The 24,712-nt window shown below is 32.3% G+C and overlaps 1 pseudogene; it reads right to left on the reverse strand.

Annotated features, from left to right (window-relative positions):
- The window catches only part of LOC132718803 (voltage-gated potassium channel subunit beta-2-like), a 42,391-nt pseudogene extending 18,364 nt beyond the window's left edge, over window positions 1-24,027 (reverse strand).
- Between the last annotated feature and the right edge of the window lie 685 nt (window positions 24,028-24,712).

Raw genomic sequence — 24,712 nt, forward strand, 5'->3', positions numbered from 1 at the left:
TTACTTCAATATTTAATTGATATTGAAATTATGACCAAAAGAGAATTTTTTGTTAAATTTCTTCAGAAAAAAATCATAACTTTTATGTTCTTTTACTGTTTTTTTTAGCATAAGGACACATATTTTTTTTGTTGTTGTTTTTTTTCATACCCAAAAAGATTTAAACCCGGGCCATGGGCATTAAGTTGTAAATTTTATAAGCAAAGATATGAAAAAGTTTACAAATTTAAAAAACCCCCAAAAATTAATACCCATTTTTGGGTTACCCCAAAATGGGGGTCTTCCCTTAGGGGGGGTTTTCTATTTAAAAGTTTAAAAAAAAAGTTTTAAAAAATATCATGTAAATAAAAGGGAATTAAATTTAAATTTAAAAAAGGGTTTTTGTAAAATCTGAAAATAAATTAAAAGGTCAAAACGAATTGTAAAATAAATTTCTGGGCTGAAATTTTAAACTGTAATTTAAATTTAAATTAAAATTAATTTAATTTTGGGGGAAGGGAATCAAATTCCACAATGATTACAGTGTAATTATTGTAAAATTGATTAAAAAAATTCAACTTGATTACAATTAATGATTTCCCCCAGGTCTGGCAATTGGTCAAATTATTTGCTAGAATCTTTACCAAGTGATAAGATAAAACCCGAATAACTGGCATTTTCATAAATTATCACTTAAAATGCTTCTTATGTATAACACTTTTATAAAATGTCTCTCAATATGCTTTATATGTATTACACTTCATAAATTATCTCTAAAAACAAACACTTCATATGTATTTAATTACACATCATAAATTATCTCTCAAATGCTTCATATGCATTACACTTTATAAATTATCTCTCAAAATGCTTCATATGTATAATAATTCATTAATTTTCCACACAAAATACTTCATATGTATTTCATTAATTGTCTCACAAAATGCTTCATATGTATTACACTTTATTAATTATCTCTCAAATGCTTCTTCATATGCTTCATATGTATTATACTTCATTAATTATCTCTCAAAATGCTTCATATGTATTACACTTTATAAATTGTCTCACAAAATACTTCATATGTATTACACTTTATAAATTATCTCTAAGATGCTCCATATGTATTACACTTTATAAATTTGCGTAAAATGCTTCATATGTATTACACATTATAAATTGTCTCTTAAAATGCTTCATATGTATTACACTTTATAAATTGTCTCACAAAATACTTCATATGTATTATACTTAATAAATTATCTCAAAAATGCTCAATATGTATTACACTTTATAAATCATCTCTCAAAATGCTTCATATGTATAACACTTCATAAATTATCTCTAAAATGCTCCATATGTATTACACTTTATAAATTGTCTCACAAAATACTTTATATGTATTACACTTTATATATTATCTCTTAAATGCTCCATATGTATTACACTTTATATATCATCTCTCAAAATGCTTCATATGTATTACATTTCATAAATTGTCTCTTAAAATGCTTCATATGTATTACATTTATTTTGCAATAAATTATGTGTGGACATATATCCAATCAATTCAATAAAACAGTGGGCACAAAACAGTGGTACATTAACATCACTGACAGCATGCAACAAAACCTTTGATTACACATAAACTTTTTTGGTGCATACATATAAAACTATGATAAAATTGCAATATCTAAGTGACGCATATATGACTTGATATAAAGCTACCAGATAATTTTCATCAGTTTCTATGGCACACAAGATGGCTAGGAACCAATCTTTAAACACAAGATGGCTAGGAACCAATATAAAAACACATATTGGCTAGGAACCAATATAAAAACACATATTGGCTAGGAACCAATCTAAAAACACATATTGGCTAGGAACCAATTTAAACACACAATGGCTAGGAACCAATCTTTAAACACAAGATGGCTAGGAACCAATATAAAAAACACATATTGGCTAGGAACCAATCTAAAAGCACATATTGGCTAGGAACCAATTTAAACACACAATGGCTAGGAACCAATCTTTAAACACAAGATGGTTAGGAACCAATATAAAAACACATATTGGCTAGGAACCAATCTAAAAACACATAATGGCTAGGAACTAATCTTAAATAAGAAATGGTACAGTACCAATATTTAGCCTTTAACCTGAATGAATCAAAACTTATTAGTCTTTGGCCAGGCCAGTCTGTCATAACTTCTGGTGCAGTCCCACCTGAGGTTCTATATTCAAAGGAACTCATTTTTTTTTTGTAATTTGATACTGATTTCTATTATACTTTAAACGGACTGTTCAAAATTCGAAGGAGTAAAAATTCATTTCATAAAGTCAGCAGGTTAAGGGTTTAAACAGAATGGTACCAGACCTTAACATAATAACATGATTTTAGTGCTCGCCAATTTTTTTAAGCCAATCACCGACGAGGATTTTTCAAATTTTTAGGTTTCAAATCTTAATAGAACAGATTTTATATAAACTGGACGTTTTATATTATAAAACGCAAAAGGGCGGAGCTAAGTTTCAAAGAGCGCTAAAGTGAAATATACGCATGTGCAGAGATCTTGAGGTTTACTCCTACTAATCAATATTTATGCATCATGTTTTTTTCCGTACACACATGTATATCGTCACTACGGCATAGAATTAAAAAAAGAGGTTCATTGAAATGAAAACAGGCAAAATAACAATAAAAATGTTTTATTACTTACGGAACCAGTATCATTTTATAATTTCCAAATAAAAAGTTCACTTATTCCAACAAAGTATGTATGTATTATTTCTTACTTTTTATGTAAATATTACAGCCCGTGCCGCTGCAAAACCGAAAGTATATAGGGTGTATTTATTAATTTTACAAAAATATGTCGAGGTGACAGGCGAGGCAAGACATGTCGACTTTTTGTAGCTCATTGTGAAGTTGCATTACATGAAAATCGGGCACATGACAAATCAGCACATAAATAAAACATTCTAGTGTTCCGTGGTATACATTTTTTCTACGTGTCATACCTCCTTTCCTTATTACAATGAATTTTTACTGCATTGTTATCCATCGCTGGTTTGTTTTTAGCAGAGAATGGCCTGTGTATGTTCAAAGAGGGTACCGTGCAAAGAGGGTACCGATATGGATATACACCGTGATATTGTCTGATTTATTTACCTAGACAGAATGCGGGAATAAGCTATGCAAAACACGTGACCCGAAAATGTGTACCGCTACCTCTTCCAAATATGGTTATACACATTTAGGCTATCGTGTGATGTCACGCAGTGTGTTGGGCGGAAAAAAATGGGCGGAGCACTAAGCCGGTTAGAGTGCATATTGGATGTTCTTCGTAAATAAGAAAGCTACAGTCGCTTCGCAAGCTCCGCTCCTTTTTAGCTTTCTTATTTACGAAGAACACCAATATGCACTCTAACCTATACTTGTAGCACAAGAAATAGTGACACAGACTGGTTTACCTTTATCTCATATTCTTTTAATTTCAGAGCAGACTGGTTTAAATAAATTTATTTTAATTGCAAAAACAGTTTACAATTTTTGTTCAGTCATTGGTAAATGCGACGAAATGATTTTCAGGGAAAAATCTAATTTACACATCAATGAAAAGACATTTATAATACGACATTTATAATTATTTTAAGGGAAAAAAATGAAGTTCATGTATGTGTTTATGAAAAATAAAATAAGACAACCAGTCCACATGAAATACACTTTCATGATTTTAGGAAAACCAGTTTCTTTCCCAAATTTTTTATGAATGACATTTACAGAATTAGTCTACCAGAAAAACTTTTGATTATGAACCAAAAAAGTCCATAATGCAATACTGGACAATGAATGAATATGTCAAAACGAGTCCTCATAGAATATTAGTTACTGTATTAAATATCAAATCCTGTTTTCTATGTAATATTTATTTATTGAGACCCAGTCTATATGAAATACTGGGTAATAACTAGAAATGTGTCCATAGGACACGGATGCCCCCACAGCCACTGTTCTGTCTATCTTACGACTCTATGTCAAATATTTTTTGGACTACATGTGCCACAAGTTGAAAACTAAAAATCAACAAAAGGGCCATAATTCTGTTAAATTTGGTTGCAGCAAAAAATTCCTTTCTTTACTACCATCTACACATTAAGGTTGTTCATTCCTGGAAGTTTAAGCAAAATCTGCCATCCGGTTTAAGAGGAGTTGCATTCACAAAATTTCTACATAGTATATAGTGAAAAAAATAACAAAGGGCCATAATTCTGTTAAATTTGGTCGCAGCAAAAATTCCTTCCTTTACTACCATCTACACCTGAAGGTTATTCATCCCTGTAAGTTTAAGCAAAATCTGCCATCCGGTTTAAGAGGAGTTGCGTTCACAAAATTTCTACAAAGTATATAGTGAAAAAATCAACAAAGGGCCATAATTCTGTTAAATTTGGTCGCAGCAAAAATTCCTTCCTTTACTACCATCTACACATTAAGGTTGTTCATCCCTGTAAGTTTAAGCAAAATCTGCCATCCAGTTTAAGAGGAGTTGCGTTCACAAGATTTCGGGACGTACGGACTGACGGACGGACGGACGGACGGACAAGTGCAACGCTATATGCTCCCACATTGTGGGGGCATAAAAAGACATTGACAAGATATTGACCTAAATTCATGATACTTTGTACTGTGACTTTTAATCAGTACCATAACTGTACTAGACATTCAAGTAACTGAGAGATTATTTTCAACGAGAAAGACTCGGTCCTGTGAAACAATGGCATACTGTGAATCGAAACACTTTACACTGGCATAAACACAATATAAATGCTGTGTGAATAGATCTTATTGCAGACTGCATGCGGCATTGTAAGGGAGCAGTGAGCCTTTTCGTTGTGTAGATGAAGGGTGAGATTCAGTGTACGAAGTGCCCTCGACATGCTCGTGACTTTGTTGTGTAGCTAGTCACCTGGAGACGTTATCACGTCGCGAAATACTTGGCTTGTTGCCAAGAAGTTTGTCCAGTTCATGCATGATACCAGATGTTAGTTTCGAAACATACTGAAAAATTAAGTTGACAAATTATTAATCAGTTCAAGATATAAATGATCAGCAATTTTTTTTTTTTAATAAATGCATATTTTTTATTAAACTTAAATACATGTATACATTTTCATTCAAACATAAAATATTTGTTCAAATTCTTTTTCTGGTATTTTTTTTCATTATTTTTTTTTAAACAACAGATTTGTAAACAAACTTTTGAGATGTTGGATAAATTACTAAGAAAATATCATTAAGATCTTTAATCAATCAAAATTGATATTTCACTTTCAAGTGTGACAATGTCCTTGAATGTGCATGACAGGGGCATGGTTTCTACAAATTAACTAGTACCTTACATTTGAGCCAAATCTGAAGAAAATCTTTTAAAAGGAGCATGCAAATTTGTCGTGACATTTCACTTTCAAGTGTGACCTTGAGCTGTCACATGGGTTCTACACAACTCCTTGTATAGGTGGAATCTGAGCTAGTTTGCAGAAAATCATTCAAATATGTTTATTCATTCATTGAGCCTCTAATTAACTCAATTAAGTACATTTTTATTGTAACCTCTTGAACCACAAATGAGCTATGCCAAAATCAAAGTCAAGAAAAAGTCCATCACATACAATGTAGATTTTGCATGGAAGGGTTAAATAAATACAGAATTCTATGGTTGGAAAATACTAACCTGCAAAGCTTGTATATTCTCGTAAAGTTGATCAACTGTAGATGCCCCCAATAAAACACAGTGTACATTCTCATTCTTTAAACACCATGCTAGAAAATAACACAAATATAACAATATTACAGGCAATTCATGATATAATATACAGAAAGATTTTCATGCCCATCTTCCTTTATTACATACATGCTTGAAATCAAATTCCTATGCATATTAATCAATACCAACCTTCTTCCTTTATTACATACATGCTTGAAACTAAATTTATATGCATATTAATCCATAACAGCCTCCAGGGTTGAATCTAGACAAAACAATTTATTATTTTTAATGAAAATTTCAAAATAAGTACTGTAAGTAAATAGCAAAAAGTGTAGACCATGATCAGATGGCACAGATGTTCTGGCTGGTTTTGACCTGCACTGGTTGCATGGATAGAATTAGGTGCTGCCAGCAAGATATGGGCTAGTGTCAATGTTATACATTGTGCAAATATGTTACTTGTAAAAGGAGGTATCAGTTCTGGAACTGTTTTAAAGACCCATTATGCTTAGTAAATGCTTTTATTTTTTATTTCTCAAAAACTTTTTTTCAATTCTGGTGTACCTTTATAGCTTCCTAATAATTACTTCTTGGTAAAATTACATGAACCACCTTTTTCTTCTGACGCTTTATCATAATTAGCACAGTTATAGTGATTTGAGCCGTGTCATGACAAAACCAACATAATGGATTTGCGACCAGCATGGATCCAGACCAGCCTGCGCATCCACGCAGTCTGATCAGAATCCATGCTGTTCGCTATCAGTTTCTCTATTTGTAATAGGGTTTGTAAGCGTACAACATGGATTCTGATCAGACTGCGCGGACTGGTCGTGATCCATGCTGTTCACTAAACTATTATGGCGCAACACCTTTATTAATTTGTATGGACGTCAAAATACTACTTATGTTTACATTTTGCTACATTTATGGCACTTTATTTCACATTTAGTACTACTTTCTTATGGCAACAAGCTTCTAACATGCTCTAAAACTATTACTTAAATGTTGTAAATAAAATTTCTGTTTGCCATTTCTAAAGAAGTAAATAAAATTTTCTTAATTTCTGAGGCAAAAAGTGCCTTTAATAGAGTGTAAATCTATAGAAATGGTGAAATATACTCAGCTGTATAAAAAATTTCACTAGATATACAATGATCTTGTTTTCATACTTTATATTATTGTTTCTTAAAAAACTCACCCCAGCTTAAAGGTTAATCATTTTAAGATACAATATACATGTATTACCTATGGCGAGCTGTGACAAAGAACAGCCTAGCTTGTCAGCTATCTCAGCAATTTCCCGAAGTTTGGTCTGCTGACGTCTGCCCTCGTCACTCAATATCTTCTCCTTTAACCAGCTATATCCCTGAATATAACAGCATATATGTTAAAATGTCCTTTAACCAGCTATATTCCTGAATATAAAATCATATATGTTAACATTTTTACAGCCTATTAATTGATATATATCCCTGAATATAAAACCTTCATATATGTTAAAATGTCCTTTAACCAGCTTTATCCCTGAATATAACAGCATATATGTTAAAATGTCCTTTAACCAGCTATATTCCTGAATATAACAGCATATATGTTAAAATGTCCTTTAACCAGCTATATCCCTAAATATAACAGCATATATGTTAAAATGTCCTTTAACCAGCTTTATCCCTGAATATAACATCATATATGTTAAAATGTCCTTTAACCAGCTATATCCCTGAATATAACATCATATATGTTAAAATGTCCTTTAACCAGCTATATCCCTGAATGTAACATCATATATGTTAAAATGTCCTTTAACCAGCTATATCCCTGAATATAACATCATATATGTTAAAATGTCCTTTAATCAGCTATATCCCTGAATATAACATTATATATGTTAAAATGTCCTTTAACCAGCTATATCCCTGAATATAACAGCGTATATGTTAAAATGTCCTTTAACCAGCTATATCCCTGAATATAACATCATATATGTAAAAATGTCCTTTAACCAGCTTTATCCCTGAATATAACATCATATACATGTATGTTAAAATGTCCTTTAACCAGCTATATCCCTGAATATAACATCATATATGTTAAAATGTCCTTTAACCAGCTATATCCCTGAATATAACATCATATATTTTAACATTTTAACAGTCTTATTAATTGATTTATATCCCTGAATATAACATCATATATGTTAGCATTTTTAAAGTCTTATTAATTGATTTATATCCCTGAATATAACATCATATATGTTAACATTTTAACAGTCTTATTAATTGATTTATATCCCTGAATATAACATCATAAATGTTAACATTTTTAATGTCTTATTAATTGATTTATATCCCTGAATATAACATCATATATGTTAAAATGTCCTTTAACCAGCTATATCCCTGAATATAACATCATATATTTTAACATTTTAACAGTCTTATTAATTGATTTATATCCCTGAATATAACATCATATATGTTAACATTTTAACAGTCCTATTAATTGATTTATATCCCTGAAAATAACATCATATATGTTAACATTTTTACAGTCCTATTAATTGATTTATATCCCTGAAAATAACATCATATATGTTAACATTTTTACAGTCCTATTAATTGATTTATATCCCTGAAAATAACATCATATATGTTAACATTTTTACAGTCCTATTAATTGATTTATATCCCTGAATATAACATCACATATGTTAACATTTTAACAGTCCTATTAATTGATTTATATCCCTGAAAATAACATCATATATGTTAACATTTTATCAGTCCTATTAATTGATTTATATCCCTGAAAATAACATCATGTATGTTAACATTTTTACAGTCCTATTAATCAATTTATATCCCTGAATATAACATCATATATGTTAACATTTTAACAGTCCTATTAATTGATTTATATCCCTGAAAATAACATCATATATGTTAACATTTTAACAGTCCTATCAATTGATTTATATCCCTGAAAATAACATCATATATGTTTACATTTTTACAGTATATTAATTGATTTATATCCCTGAATATAACATCATATATGTTAACATTTTAACAGTCCTATTAATTGATTTATATCCCTGAAAATAACATCATATATGTTAACATTTTTACAGTCCTATTAATTGATTTATATCCCTGAAAATAACATCATATATGGTAACATTTTAACAGTCCTATTAATTGATTTATATCCCTGAAAATAACATCATATATGTTAACATTTTAACAGTCCTATTAATTGATTTATATCCCTGAAAATAACATCATATATGTTTACATTTTAACAGTCCTATTAATTGATTTATATCCCTGAATATAACATCATATATGTTAAAATTTTAACAGTCATATTAATTGAATTATATCCCTGAAAATAACATCATATATGTTAACATTTTTACAGTCCTATTAATTGATTTATATCCCTGAAAATAACATCATATATGTTAACATTTTAACAGTCCTATTAATTGATTTATATCCCTGAAAATAACATCATATATGTTAACATTTTTACAGTCCTATTAATCGATTTATATCCCTGAAAATAACATCATATATGTTAACATTTTTACAGTCCTATTAATTGATTTATATCCCTGAATAATTATAACATTGTATAATTTTGTTAATATTTTTACAATCTTACTTACTGATTTATATCCTTAACTAGAAATGTGTCATCATGCCACGGATGCATGCAGCCAAAATTTTAAATGTTATAATATTTAGTTCCAAATTTGTTTGCACAAATTATTTTTTTCATTCTAAGTTCAAAGCCCTTAAAACTTTTCAATGTTATAACAAACCATTTTTATACAATGTTCAAGGCACTGAAATTATTCAGTCTTAACCTTTTGAAAATAGCATATTGCATATTTGTAGCCAAAATAATGGCTATGTACATTACCACAAAAGTATGAGTGCTGAAACTGAAAGTTCAAAATTTTTCCAACATTCAGGAAAGATAAGTTTGTCCAAAATCATTGAACCACGACCAAATTCAAACTTAAACTGCTTATTCCTAAGATGTATCTATATTATTTTCAAAGTGAAAGGGACATAACTCTGCCAAAAAATCATCGAACCATGACCAAATTCCAACTTGACATGCGCATTCCTTTGACATATCCATATGTCAATTTTGAGTTGAATATGTAACACTGTTGGGTTGATAATGAACAGAAACTGTAAATTTCATATCATTTTCAAAGTGAAAGGGGCATTACTCTACCAAAAATCATTGAACCATAACCAAATTCGAACTTGGATTGCGCATTCAAAAACATATCCATATGTCAAATTTGAGTTGAATGTGTAATACTGTTGGGGAGATAATAAACGGAAACCGAAAATTTCATATCATTTTCAAAGTAAAAGGGGCATAACTCTGCCAAAAATCATCGATCCATGACTAAATTTGAACTTGACCTGTATTTTCTCATGACATATCCATATGTCAAATTTGAGTTGAATATGTTGAACCATTAGGGAGATAATGAACGGAAACTGAAAATTTCATATTATTTTCAAAGTGAAAGGGGCATAACTCTGCCAAAAATCATCGAACCATGACCAAATTTGAACTTGACCTGCGCATTTCTTTGACGTATCCATATGTCAAGTTTGAGTTGAATGTGTTGTACCATTGGGGAGTTAACGAACGGAAACTGAAAATTTCATATTATTTTCAAAGTAAAAGGGGCATAACTCTGCCAAAAATTATCGAACCATGACCAATTTCAAACTTGACCTGTATTTTCTCATGACATATCTATATGTGAGTTAAATTTGAGTTCAATATGTGCAACGGTTATTAAGATAATGAACGGAAACTGATGATGACGGAAGGACGGAATGACGAAACAGGTAACACTATATGCCCCTGCCATTATATGGCGGGGGCATAAAAATAACATCATATAAGTTAACATTTTTACAGCCTTACTTACTGATTTATATCCCTTAAAATAACACCATATATGTTAACATTTTTACAGTCTTATTAATTGATTTATATCCCTGACTATAACATTACATTCCCCGGGAGATGCTTTGGGAGTTTAGCGCGGAGGAAGGTAGTCTAGTACTGGTGTTACTCTCCAGGAACAAGGGTTAAGAAACTAACCGCCTATATGACTGAAATACTGTTGGGAAAAGGCATAAAATGAAACAAACAAACAAAATAACATTATATATGTTAACATTTTTACAACCTATTAATTGATTTATATCCCGGAGTATAACATTATATATGTTAACATTTATACAGCCTTTTAATTTATCTATGTTTTTCCATAAACAAATATCAGAGAGTAAAAGATTAGGTTTCACACAACTAGTTTCTCCCCCAATGCTAATGTGGCAAAAAATTATCTACATAAACCTTGTGACAAAATGTTTTCAGTGTATGTTGAATGATGTTTGAGGAAAAATATTATATGTTATTTTGGTTTTGGAGTGATATATGTGGATATATTACCTGTCAAGATTTTATATCACCCGAGCCGTTAGGCGAGGGTGATATTTTATCTTGGCAGGTAATATATCCACATATATCACTCCAAAACCAAAATAATAATTTTATTACCCTTCCCCTGCCGAGTTAAGACGATTTTAAAATAAATCATTGCTACTTCAAATGAACGTCGAAATAAGATTGCCTTTAGGGTACCTCTTCATCACTACATGACGTCACATAAATACATGACGTATTTTATTTCGGACCTAATGAATGTAAACAAGAGAAAAGGAGTAGTCTGTTGAACGCACTTTTTTGGAATTAATATCAAGCTTTCACAAGGTCATATTTGTTTTCAATACTGATGAGAATATGTATGACAACTCTATTTTGGTAAATATTTATCATTTGACAGTTAAAAAGTGCTTGTAAATCGGAATTTACATCGCGTAAAATCAAACCGTACGCGCATCGCCACAGCGCACATGGGGTACCCAATGGGGAAATTTAGTGTGTATATTACCCGTCTGGCTCGGTTATATCAATTTCTTTCGGGTGCTCAATATCCAATCAAAAAGGCGGAAAAAATCTGGAAGGGTAATAAATGTCATTATTTGAGTTTCTTCTCTCCTTCATCTTTATAATATATAAAGATTTTATAAGCCACTATAAAATTGGGCATACATATTACATGTACCTTTGCTTTAAAGTAAAAAGTGTATAAAACTATATATTTGATGTCTGTGGCTTGTAAAATTATTGTTTTTATTCAGATTAAAATGATTACAGAATACCTTGTAAGAAATTTATAAGTATATTTATAGAAAGCGGATGTGGCAAGCATCACATTATTGTTAAACCTACTTAAATAGCAGCAAAATATTTTGTTCCAGAACACTTCAAAACGTTTGCTTACAATATTCATGTACATATAATTACATATACATTTTATTTCTAAAATATTTCAAGAAACGACTATCAGGTCATAAAAACAATATGATTTTAGGCTTTTTGCATTTTAAAAGATATTTTATCACATATAGCTTTACACACTTTATGGGCAGAGCAATGCTCTCTGTTTTATTATTAGTAACACAATGTTCTATAATTAGTAACACAATGTTCTAAAATTAGTAACACAATGTTCAATAATTAGTAACACAATGTTCTATAATTAGTAATACAATGTTCTAAAATTAGTAACACAATGTTCTAAAATTAGTAACACAATGTTCTATAATTAGTAACACAATGTTCTAAAATTAGTAACACAATGTTCAATAATTAGTAACACAATGTTCTAAAATTAGTAACACAATGTTCTATAATTAGTAACACAATGTTCTAAAATTAGTAACACAATGTTCTAAAATTAGTAATACAATGTTCAATAATTAGTAACACAATGTTCTAAAATTAGTAACACAATGTTCAATAATTAGTAACACAATGTTCTAAAATTAGTAACACAATGTTCTATAATTAGTAACACAATGTTCTAAAATTAGTAACACAATGTTCTAAAATTAGTAACACAATGTTCTATAATTAGTAGCACAATGTTCTATAATTAGTAACACAATGTTCTATAATTAGTAACACATTAAAATAATTACCTTTAGTGCAGCTCTGGAATATATTGGTATACCATCGTCATATTTACCACTGAGAATACCACTGGCTAGAGGTGACCAAATTATAGTCCCTATACCTGTGTTAACAGTGAACATTACATATACTGAACAGTACACATAGTCAGTACATTTAGGTAAAACTTAAATATAAATATATAATGAGCCGCGTCACGACAAAACCAACACAGTGTGTTTGCGACCAGAATGAATCCAGACAGCCTGCGCATCCGCACAGTCTGATCAGAATCCATGCTGTTCACTATCAGTTTCTTTACTTGTAATAGGGTTGGTAAGCGAAAAAGCATGGATCCTGATCAGACTGTGCGGATGCCCAGGCTGGTCTGGATCCATGCTGGTTGCAAACCCATTATGTTGGTTTTGTCGTGACGCAGCTCATATATTTCTTACTGACCTAGGCTTGTATAAACCATACAAGTTACTCATCCACTTTTGAAATAATTGTTAAATGAAAATTTTCATATACCAATATCACAACTGAAATAATGTACATTGTAAAACCTCTAGCAGCATGAGAAATGTGTGATAGTTGACAAAAATCTTCATAAGGCGGTATGTTCGACCATAATAGTAACACAATTAACAATTAAAAAACCCTGGTGACATCTCTTAAGTTTCTAGCATAACATTTTCAGTGCCTGATTGCAAAACCGTAACTTATCCATAAAATAACAAGACAGTGATTTTCCTAATATATTCTAATATTTGTTTTCCTGATGTGTTGTTCTTGAATATTCGAATAAAATTGCCAACCCTATAATTTTCAGTTAAAATCAACACCTTAAGTACAACATATTAAGTATATTTTTACATGAAATCTGTACCTATCTTATGGTATAGCTCTGGCATTTGTATTTCCACTTTCTCTCTCTGGAACAGATGATACTCTGTCTGTTCTGCTATTGGTGGAATCAGATTAAATTGTCGGGCTACAGAATATGCCTCCTGTAATACACATATGAGCCGTGTCACAACAAAACCAACATAATGGGTCTGCGACCAGCATGGATCCAGACCAGTCTGCGCATCCGCGCAGTCTGATCAGGATCCATGCTGTTCGCTATCAGTTTCTCTACTTGTAATAGGGTTTGTAAAGCGAACAGCATGGATCCTGATCAGGCTGCTTGGATGCGCAGGCTGGTCTGGATCCATGCTGGTCGCAAACGCATTACCTTGGTTTTGTCGTGACGCGGCTCATATATTGACACATTAACATTCAGAATAATCCACAATTTTACATTAAAATGTGTAAATTTGTAGAAGTGAAATGACTGGGATCCAGTATTTACAATTTTAATTAACACTTCATTCAGTAAAATAAGAATATTACATGAGCATGTTATCCCAATACAATGCACACTTATATGAAGTGTTATATAATCAAAACAGAGTCATAAGTCATAAAGGACACAATATTTACTTGAATATAAAAATTCAGTTATTTTGATTTTTTCTCTGTAATTACTTTGTTTAACCCATTACTTCATATACACGCCTTTTTCACCCCCCCCCCCCCTTTTTGTTGTCTCAAATGGTGAAAAAATGCCTTATTTAGGCCCCCAACACTTGTTTTCGTTTGAGAAATGTTGTTAAAAAAAGTGACCACTTTTTCGGCGCGGCCCCCCAACCAAAAGATACATCAGGGGGTTGCCAGAAATGGGATGTGCCCCCTTCTGTTTGGGGGGTTTGAAGGGGGGCGGAGTCCCCCTCATCGCCAAGAAAATTTTGGACTTGTGAGAGGCTATAAATGACCTCAGATTGATCAAAAGGTAACGTGTAACCAACGCTGAAAAGCATTTGACTCTATCTCAATCCATTGAGAAGTTGCAGCACTTTGAAATCAATTATGATGGAAAAAATCAACGCAAAATAGTGATTTTTGGCAATTTTGAGATGTCCCCTCGTTGCCATGGTAACAGAAAATTTAAGCCTGAGCATTTTGTTGCAAGGGCAATGGTTCAGTCAACATTTGTGCCAAGTTTGATTAGTGTTGAAGCAGTTTTCATAGTATTATAGCAATTTGAACTTGTAACGGGAGACTTTTCAATGAAAACAGCCATTTTTCACAAAATGCTCATGAAGTAATGGGTTAATGAAAAAAATAAAAAAATCTACAAAACAACAATTTTTCTTCAAATTTATATGACAGGCCATGTTTAAACATGGAAAAACGCGATTTAGGGTAATTTCAAGTATTTTCATCATTTTCTGTTAACCCATTACTTCATATACAGCCTTTTTCACCCCCCCCCCCTTTGTTGTCTCAAATGGTGAAAAAATGCCTTATTTAGGCCCCCAACACTTGTTTTCGTTTGAGAAATGTTGTTAAAAAAAGTGACCACTTTTTCGGCGCGGCCCCCCAACCAAAAGATACATCAGGGGGTTGCCAGAAAGGGGATGTGCCCCCTTCTGTTTGGGGGGTTTGAAGGGGGGCGGAGTCCCCCTCATCGCCAAGAAAATTTTGGACTTGTGAGAGGCTATAAATGACCTCAGATTGATCAAAAGGTAACGTGTAACCAACGCTGAAAAGCATTTGACTCTATCTCAATCCATTGAGAAGTTGCAGCACTTTGAAATCAATTATGATGGAAAAAATCAACGCAAAATAGTGATTTTTGGCAATTTTGAGATGTCCCCTCGTTGCCATGGTAACAGAAAATTTAAGCCTGAGCATTTTGTTGCAAGGGCAATGGTCCAGTCAACATTTGTGCCAAGTTTGATTAGTGTTGAAGCAGTTGTTATAGTATTATAGCAATTTGAACTTGTAACGGGAGACTTTTCAATGAAAACAGCCATTTTTCACAAAATGCTCATGAAGTAATGGGTTAAAAGTATTGTAATCCTAGCTGTAGAAAGGTAAATATGTAGCCTGCTTTCAACACTGCTACAGTCATATATAATACCATTCTATAGCAACCAATTCATTCATTATTTACAACATCAATTTGGCTTTTCCAGGCCAAGAATTTCACTTGCCCAGTTTCATATATTAAAAAGTGAATTGTAAAATAATGGTGAAGACACTGTGCTTGTAAAAAATTTCACAATGTCATAAAAGACAAATTTTATCATATAGAGTAAATGAAACATTTTAAAACAAATTAAATGATCATTTTTGGTAACAATTCTATCTACTTTTTAGGTATGATTACAACCCTAATTATTATAGCAAAATATGTTATGTGTTACCATGATTTCAGTTGGGCTCCATCTAGATGTTCCCCAGTACATAGCCCAGCCTTGATTGATACAGTGGGTGAAAGCTCTTACTGTTTCTGAAAAATTTATAAAGTACCAAAATCATTTAAAAGTCTGTAATGAAATAAAAAATTAATCATTTAATTGATATTGAGGAGAATAAATAATAAACCAACAATAAAAGAAATTATCAAGCATTTTATATATTTTATTAGACTAACTCAACAAACTATATGTGGGGTCTTAACAAAATATTGTGGGTAAGTTTGGTACAAATGAAAATAAAAAAATCTTAATATAAATAAAGTTTTAAGCTTTAAACTGGCTGAAATGTACAATTTAAAAAATTCAGAACTGTTCAATTTCCTATTTTAAATTCATAAGACTAGTAAAACTAAGGATTGCTGGGCTGCATGGGTTAAAACCCTGTCCAGGGGCCAGCCGTTGTTTCCTTGAGCAACAAACTTAACACTATTGCTTAGTACTGGTTGGTTTCCAGGCACGTCTCCAAAAGTATTTTCAAGCTAGAACTATCACTAAATGTGATTAATACCCCACAAGTCTGCTCCTGAAATGAGGATGTTACTAGTAAAGAATACCTTGTAAAAGATTGAAACATGAAAGAGGAGGAGAGAGTTATGGTTGTGGCAATTAAAAGATAATTGTGGGGTTATGTATGTTTGCATTTCCTTTTTCAATGTGGGTTGGCCCTTGATGAAGTTTTAATTGAATTACTCTGTAGTAAAAGTCCAGAAAAAGCCAAAGAAAAAGAACAAAGGGCAATAACTTAATAAATACTTGAAGAGAAAGTTATAGTTTCTTTAGTGCACTGGCATACTTCCTCTTATTGGTGCTTGACCATCTGTAATGAAGTTGTTTTGAATTCCAACCAGTACGTTTTAAGTTATGCTCCGGAAAGGAAAAAGTATGCAAAAGGGCAAGTTAACTCTGTATTTTGTCAAAAATGGAGTTATGGCTTCTCTGTGCACTGCAATTCCCTTTGAATGTCCTTGACAACTGTTATGAAGTTGTTCTGAATTCCAAACAGTAGTTTTCAAGTTAAGCTCTGACCAAGGAAAAGTAACAAAGGGCAGTAACTCTGGGGTTAATTAGTCAAGATGGAGTTATGGTTCTTATGCACTGCACTTCCTCTCAATGTGCTTGACCATTGTAATGAAGTTATAATGAATTCCAACAATAAGTCTTCAAGTTATGGTCCAGACAAAAGAAAGCAATGGAAAAGTAACAAAGGGCAATAACTCTGTAATTAGTCAAGATGGAGTTATGGTTTCTTTGTGCACTGCACTTCCCCTTATTGTGCTTTGACCATTGTATGAAGTTGTTTTGAATTCCAACCAGTAGTTTTTTAAAGTCGATGCTCTGGACAAGTAAAAGAAACAAGGGCAGTAACTCTGTAAAAAAAGTCAAAATGGAGTTTATGGTTCTTGTGCACTGCACTTCCTCTCAATGTGCTGGACCATTGTATGAAGTTATAATGAATTCCAACCATTAGTCTTCAAGTTATGCTCCGGACAAGGAAAATGCAACAGACAAAAAAAAAGCAATGGAAAAGCAAAAAGGGCAAAAACTCTGTAATTACTTTAGATAGAGTTATGGTTCTTGTGGCACTGGCACTTCCCCCTTATTTGTGTTTGACAATTGTATGAAGTTTGTTTTGAATTCCAACCCAGTAGTTTTCAAGTTATGCCCGGACAAGGAAAAAGTAACAAAGGGCAATAACTCTGTAATTAGTCAAGATAGAGTTATGGTTCTTGTGCACTGCACTTCCTCTCAATGTGCTTGACCATTGTATGTAGTTATATTGAATTCCAACCATTAGTTTTCAAGTTATGCTCCGGACAAGGAAAATGCAACGGACGTCTGGACCGACCGACCACCGGGTGACTCCTATATACCCCCCCCCAAACTTCGTTTTTGGGGGTATAATAACCTTACAGCTTTCAACACAATCAAATTAAAATAAATTTGTATAAACTTCATAAATGAATCTGAAGAAAATACTCCCTATCAAAATATTGATACCTTCCATAGGAGTGTGAACATCTGGTTTGTTGGCAAATACAACATCCACATATTCTAACTGTAGTCTCTCTAATGATGCTTTCAACCCTGTAATTATAAAAAAAACAAAGAATAATGTTACACTGACTCTGTTGTGTGACAGTCATTATAAAAGTTTTTGTCAGTTTTAAGTCATCAAGCTGTTACGTAGAATATAAAAATGTCTTCAGATATATCTGGATAAACTTTCATAACACATGTATATATTTAGTGAACATAGGGTAATTTGTTTTTAAAATATCAATTTTTTCAACACTGGTTATTCAAAACGATTTTTGTGAATTCACAATTTTTTTAATAAAAATTTTACCTCATAATACTAACAGAGTCAGAAAATTTCGATAAGTTATAGGTAATTTTTGTGGACAGTGTCTTAGGTAAGGTTAATTCTCTTATAACAATTCTACTCTTTTTAAACAATGTGTTTTCATTAAAAATTAACTATGAAGGCATGACGCTGCTTTACATTTGTGAAGGACATTACAACAAATCTGTTACACTTATTTACTACAGTGAATAAATCTTATTAGAATATACCTTCTATAATGTGCTTTCTTGAGAGCCCCTTCTCTGTTTCCGCTCTAAAAATAAATGAAGTAAACATCTTAATTACAAACCTACTCTGACCAATAAAACGTTGGGGGCCAAATGTCACAGGGTGAGAAAAATGTGCAGCCTGACCGGGACTCGAACGCGGGACCCTCGGAATACCATAACGCGGCTCTACCGACTGAGCTATCCGGCCGCTTACACATCTTCTCCCCTAAATAGTGGACAGTTCTGAGCCGTGACATACTCAATATATTAACAAATAATAAAATCTACAAATTGTTTTAAAATTTAAACCCAAAAACAGTTAGTTATTTCATCTAGAAATATTTGCCTTTTATTCTAATTTCAAAGTTTAAAGGGACTCTACTGATGTTTTTTGTCATGACAGGACTGAAAATAACTTTTTTAAGATTAGTTTGCCATTTAATGTATGTCTAGACCACTAATTTGTGTGCAAACTTTTCAGCTCATTAGCTCAATTCGTTTTCCTGAAATTGAAAAGTGTTGCAATGTTTTTCACTCAAAGTGAACTAAGAATAACATCAAAATATGATTTCTCATTTATTTGTTATTACATTTTGCATATATTTTTGTTTTAAGAACCCCCAATTGATCAATGTAAGAAATTTCATCATTTTTTTATTTGCTTTTAGGGCTCAGTGGAGTTCCTTTAAGACAGAAGATCATAAAATATATGTTTTTTTTCTTTAAGAATAGGCAACTTTAAATACAGCATTACAACTAGATAAAGGGAGAAAAGTTAATCTTTTATAAGATGGCTCTATCATATGACAAAGAATTTCATACAAACAGATACAAGCTAAGCCTATATACACCCACACAATGCCAATATTTCTTTGCCTTTTGGGTGTGTTGTAAGACAAACTGATACTGTAACATGTAAAAAAAGTTAAAAGATCACTTTGAGCACTTGTACCTTAGCCTGCATGAACCGAACGTGATAAACGTTTGCCACCAGTGGCAGTAAAAACAAGAGCACCGCTAGGCGGAGCATTATATGCCCGAAAGTGATTTTTTTTTTTTTGGTAAAGATGAAGAATTTGTAAGACATGGGAATTAAATAAAGTATTAACTCCTTCACAAAACAATCATCCTTTGATGAAGTTTCAATATTCGTGGTCCAAATGGAACTTAAGTTATGCCCCGGAAACTGTTTTCATTTCTAAGGTAATAGTGACCTGACCTTTGACCTTGTGACCCAAAATCAAATACGGGTCTTCTACGCCAATATGGACAATCATCCTATGAAGTTTAAACACAGTGGGCCAAATCAAACTTAAGTTATGTTCCAACAACTGTTTTTCAGTTTTAAGGTCATAGTGACCTTGACTTTGACCTTGTGACCCCAAAATCAATAGGAGTCTTCTACCTAATATGGACGCATCATCCTATGAAGTTTGAATACTGTGGGCCAAATTGAAACTTAAGTTATGCTAAAGAAACTGTTTTCAATTTCTAAGTAATAGTGACCCCTTGACCTTTGTGACCTTGTTTGACCCCAAAATCAATAGGGGTCTTCAACCAATATGGACAATCATCCTATGAAGTTTGAACACTGTGGGCCAAATTGAACTTAAGTTATGCTCCGGAAACTGTTTTCAGTTTTAAGGTAATAGTGACCTTGACCTTTGACCTTGTGACCCCAAAATCAATAGGCGTCTTCTACACAATATGGACAATCATCCTATGAAGTTTGAACACTTGTGGGCCAAATGGAACTTAAGTTATGCTCCGGAAACTGTTTTCAGTTTAAGGTCTAGTAGACCTTGACCTTTGACCTTTGACCCCCAAAATCAATAGGGGTCTTCTTACCCAAATAGGACAATCATTTCCTGTGAAGTTTGAACACTGTGGGCCAAATGGAACTTAAGTTATGTTCCGGAAACTGTTTTCAGTTTTTAAGATCATAGTGACCTTGACTTTGACCTTGTGACCACAAAATCAATAGGGGTCTTCTACCCAATATGGACAATCATCCTATGAAGTTTGAACCACTGTGGGCCAAATGGAACTTTAAGTTATGCTCCGGAAACTGTTTTCAGTTTTAAGGTCATAGTGACCTTGACCTTTGACCTTGTGACCCCAAAATCAATAGGGGTCTTCTACCCAATATGGACAATCATCCTATGAAGTTTGAACACTGTGGGCCAAATGAACTTAAGTTATGCTCCGGAAACTGTTTTCAGTTTTAAGGTCATAGTGACCTTGACCTTTGACCTTGTGACCCCAAAATCAATAGGGGTCTTCTACCCAATATGGACAATCATCCTATGAAGTTTGAACACTGTGGGCCAAATGGAACTTAAGTTATGCTCCGGAAACCAAATTGCTAACGGACGGACGGACGGACCGACGGACAGACGGACGCCAGGGGGTATAACATAATATGCCCGAAATTCTTTCGGGCATATAAAAAACAACAGGCTAGCCTGACCAGGTACTATACTTATGACTGGTGGCTGACCAACTTCAAATCTTTTATCTTGACATCCCAAAATTTGATAATGCATAGTACCAAAAAATGAAAGCTTGACGAGTCTTTTTAAGAAATTTTGCAAGTTGAAGATTAACCACTTCCCACAGGTAGCCATTTCATGATGACAACAATTGTAACCGCTTTGGCTGCACATCTTAACATTTAAAGAAATTATCACTATGTTTGTAATGATACAAATGTCCAGTACCAATCACAAATCTAAACCAGTTTCAATAAATCAACTCAGACACAAGTGCATATCTACATTAAATGTTGTATATAATTAGTTTAAACAAAAAAAAATTGAGCCGCGTCACGACAAAACCAACATTGTGCAGTCTGATCAGGATCCATGCTGGTCGCTATCATTCTCTACTTGTAATAGAGTTGGTAAGCGAACAGCATGGATCCTGATCAGACTGCGCGGATGTGCAGGCTGGTCTGGATAAATGCTGGTTGCAAACGCATCATGTTGGTTTTGTCATGACACTGTTCAAATCTATATATCTGAAGTAAAATGTTATTACTTACTTCCCACCCCAGTATATCTTGGAAGATACAATGTAGCTGGAGCGTCTGAAATACAAGAAAGAAATTTACATTGTAATTTAGATTGAAGTTGCTGGTAAAACTGTTTAAAACATTTGTCATATGTGACAGAAAGAACCAAAAGGGGAGCGGTGGCCTCTCGTGTCTGCCTCTCGACCTAGAGATCATGGGTTCCAGCCATACATGGGTCAGGACCATGTTTATTCATATGACACCAACCAGTACTGGTTGGTTCCAGGAGGCGGACTCGAAAGTGATTAATATAAATTGCAAGAACTTGTTTCGCAATGCAGCTTAAATAAATATGTTTAAACCAAGAACCAAAACAATATATCCTTTTGACATACTACCAACTATAAGAACTAACACATTCTGTCTTCACAAGCAGAAGTCTTAATATTGTGAAAATAGGCAAGCATCAATGTCACAGTTTATATCTTTTGATCGACTTTTGTTTATCTTCATTAGGGGGAGTTGAGGAAGATTGCAGTCAAAATCTTATGATTCAGTTTTATTTTGCATATCTTTTTATTTTAAGTGCCCTAATTGATCTTATAATGTATGAAATTTATTGTTTGGGGGTTGTAAGGCCTGACAGTGGAGTAAGAGGAATGGACAGTCACCTGACAATTTCTTATCAAAGTTCACAAATTTTGTACATGTGATTTCGTAATTCTCTTATTATCTTCACCCTAAGATCTATAACAACAAAACACATATATATAAAATTTACTGTTTTTTGAATTCAAATGAACAATAATTCATCTACTTTGAACTTAATGAATCATTAAAAGATCAAAACATAATAAGGCATACCCAATGGGATAGAATTACCTACTACCCTATATACATTGTATATAACCTGAATTATTTGTCTAAATGGCATCTGGACATCCACTAGAAAATCATTTACAGGTGTTTGATGTAACAACTTATATCTTTAGATAATAGATGTAGTAATCACATTACTCAAAAAACCAATCTATCTAGATGTAGCTAAACTTGTGCGCAACTTGTAACAGACAGGCCTAGCAGTGCCCCAAGTAAAATTAATAAATTCAAACCTCTCATGTCATGACATGTTGACCAATATAATCTACTGTAATATCAATCTCAACACGGAGACATATATTTTAGCTAGAAATTGACATAGCACTAATACCTAGACTTAAAATCAACTTTCCATTTGTCAATCAACGATCAATCAATCAAATTAATCAAACAACCAACCAAAATACCCAATCAAATTCTATCAATCAATCAATCAATCAACCAAAACCAAAATACCCCAATCAAATTCTTAATCAATCAAATCAATCAACCACCCAACCAAAATACCAATCAAATTCTATCAAATCAATCACTCAATCAATCAATCAATCAAACAAACAAACTTTAAAACTTGATGTTTCAAAAGCTTTGAACCCAAAATTAAGCTTAATAACCAAAATTTTTAATAATAATTTAATTTTTTTCCCCTCATATTTTTTATATTACAAAATTTATATTTACACATCTGAATTACCTTGTTTACTGTATTTTTTTTAAACATCAGGACAAGCTTAATATAGGAATAATCTTTATGACCTATTTTCATAAGGCTTTGTGTGCTTCGGCCAAGGGTAATGGTTCACAGTTCTACAAGGACTTTCATAATTTTTCCTTAACTCAAAAGCTTTCTAGAAATTGACAAATCACTAATACCTAGATTTTTAAATTGACATCAACTTTTCATGTGTCAATCAAGCGATTGACAAGCTAGCAATTAAATTAATAAGTAAAAGCTAACCATAAAATGTATTAATCATTTAAATTATACATTATGCCATACCTCCATGATTTCTTCTTGTAAGATTTTACCCAGGACGATCTCGGCTCTGAAATGACAAATACTTACATTGGCTGAATAAATTAACACTACTGGATCAACATTAAAACAGAACTTGTAGGTACAGTAACAACAACATATACACCAACTCTGACCACACAAAAAAAAACACGACCTCAAATCAATACTGACAATAATAATCACATTAACAACTAAACACAACTCAGTTTTACTGATGTGGTGTCTTCTTAGTCCCTCAACACATAGCTTTGGATCAGCAATCATTTTTACCGTCTGATTAAGTAATTGATGAAAAAAATGAACACAGTGCTTTATTTCTCAAGGTCATATGATTCTGATGAGTACTTCTCTATATTACAAAGCTAAAACATGGCTTTCACTTAAGTTATCAGTAACAAATACACAGCAATCTGGCAACTACTGTAAAAAAACAACAATTTCATAAAAAAAATACTTAAATTTAATTGCCTAAAAAATGTTGAAACCTTTAAGAAAAATCCAAAGCATAATGAATTATTATCTACATTACCAGAACTTTGTTAACTGTGAAAGAACGAATTTTTAGCCACTAAATAACTTTTCCTTGTTGATTATCTACAAAATGATATTTTCTATAAAGCAATGTGATGGCACACAATAACTAGGAAGTTTTGACATTTTCTAAATAATTCTGTAAAAACGAAAACTTCTGAAAGATTGTGTTAGTTTTTCAAAAACACAAGAGTTTATTTATGTTTAAACCATGCTTTACAAAGGACTGTTAAAATCAATCCCATTAATCAGAGAAGATCTGAGATAAATAATATTAAACTTAAAGATAGAAGAAGCTTTGCCAAGTCATACTGTTTTCAGACTTTCCAAAGAGAGATGATTCCAAAAATTATATGTACATGTATAGATGTGAGTGAAGGAGAGGTTATAGAAATAACTTGTTAAAACATGCTTTAATAATCACATAGTTTCAATGACCCCGAGTCATAAAAATAAAACCATTACTGCTTAAAACAGCCTTGTTTATTCACAAAATTTAACGTCTACACAATTTACTTGTCTTTCTTTCAAAGTCTGAAGAGGTAAATTTTTGTGAGCAATTTGCTTG

This window comes from Ruditapes philippinarum, unplaced genomic scaffold (assembly GCF_026571515.1).
Source record: "Ruditapes philippinarum isolate M1 unplaced genomic scaffold, ASM2657151v2 ctg7249_1_1_1_1, whole genome shotgun sequence".
Classification (NCBI taxonomy): Eukaryota; Metazoa; Mollusca; class Bivalvia; order Venerida; family Veneridae; genus Ruditapes; species Ruditapes philippinarum.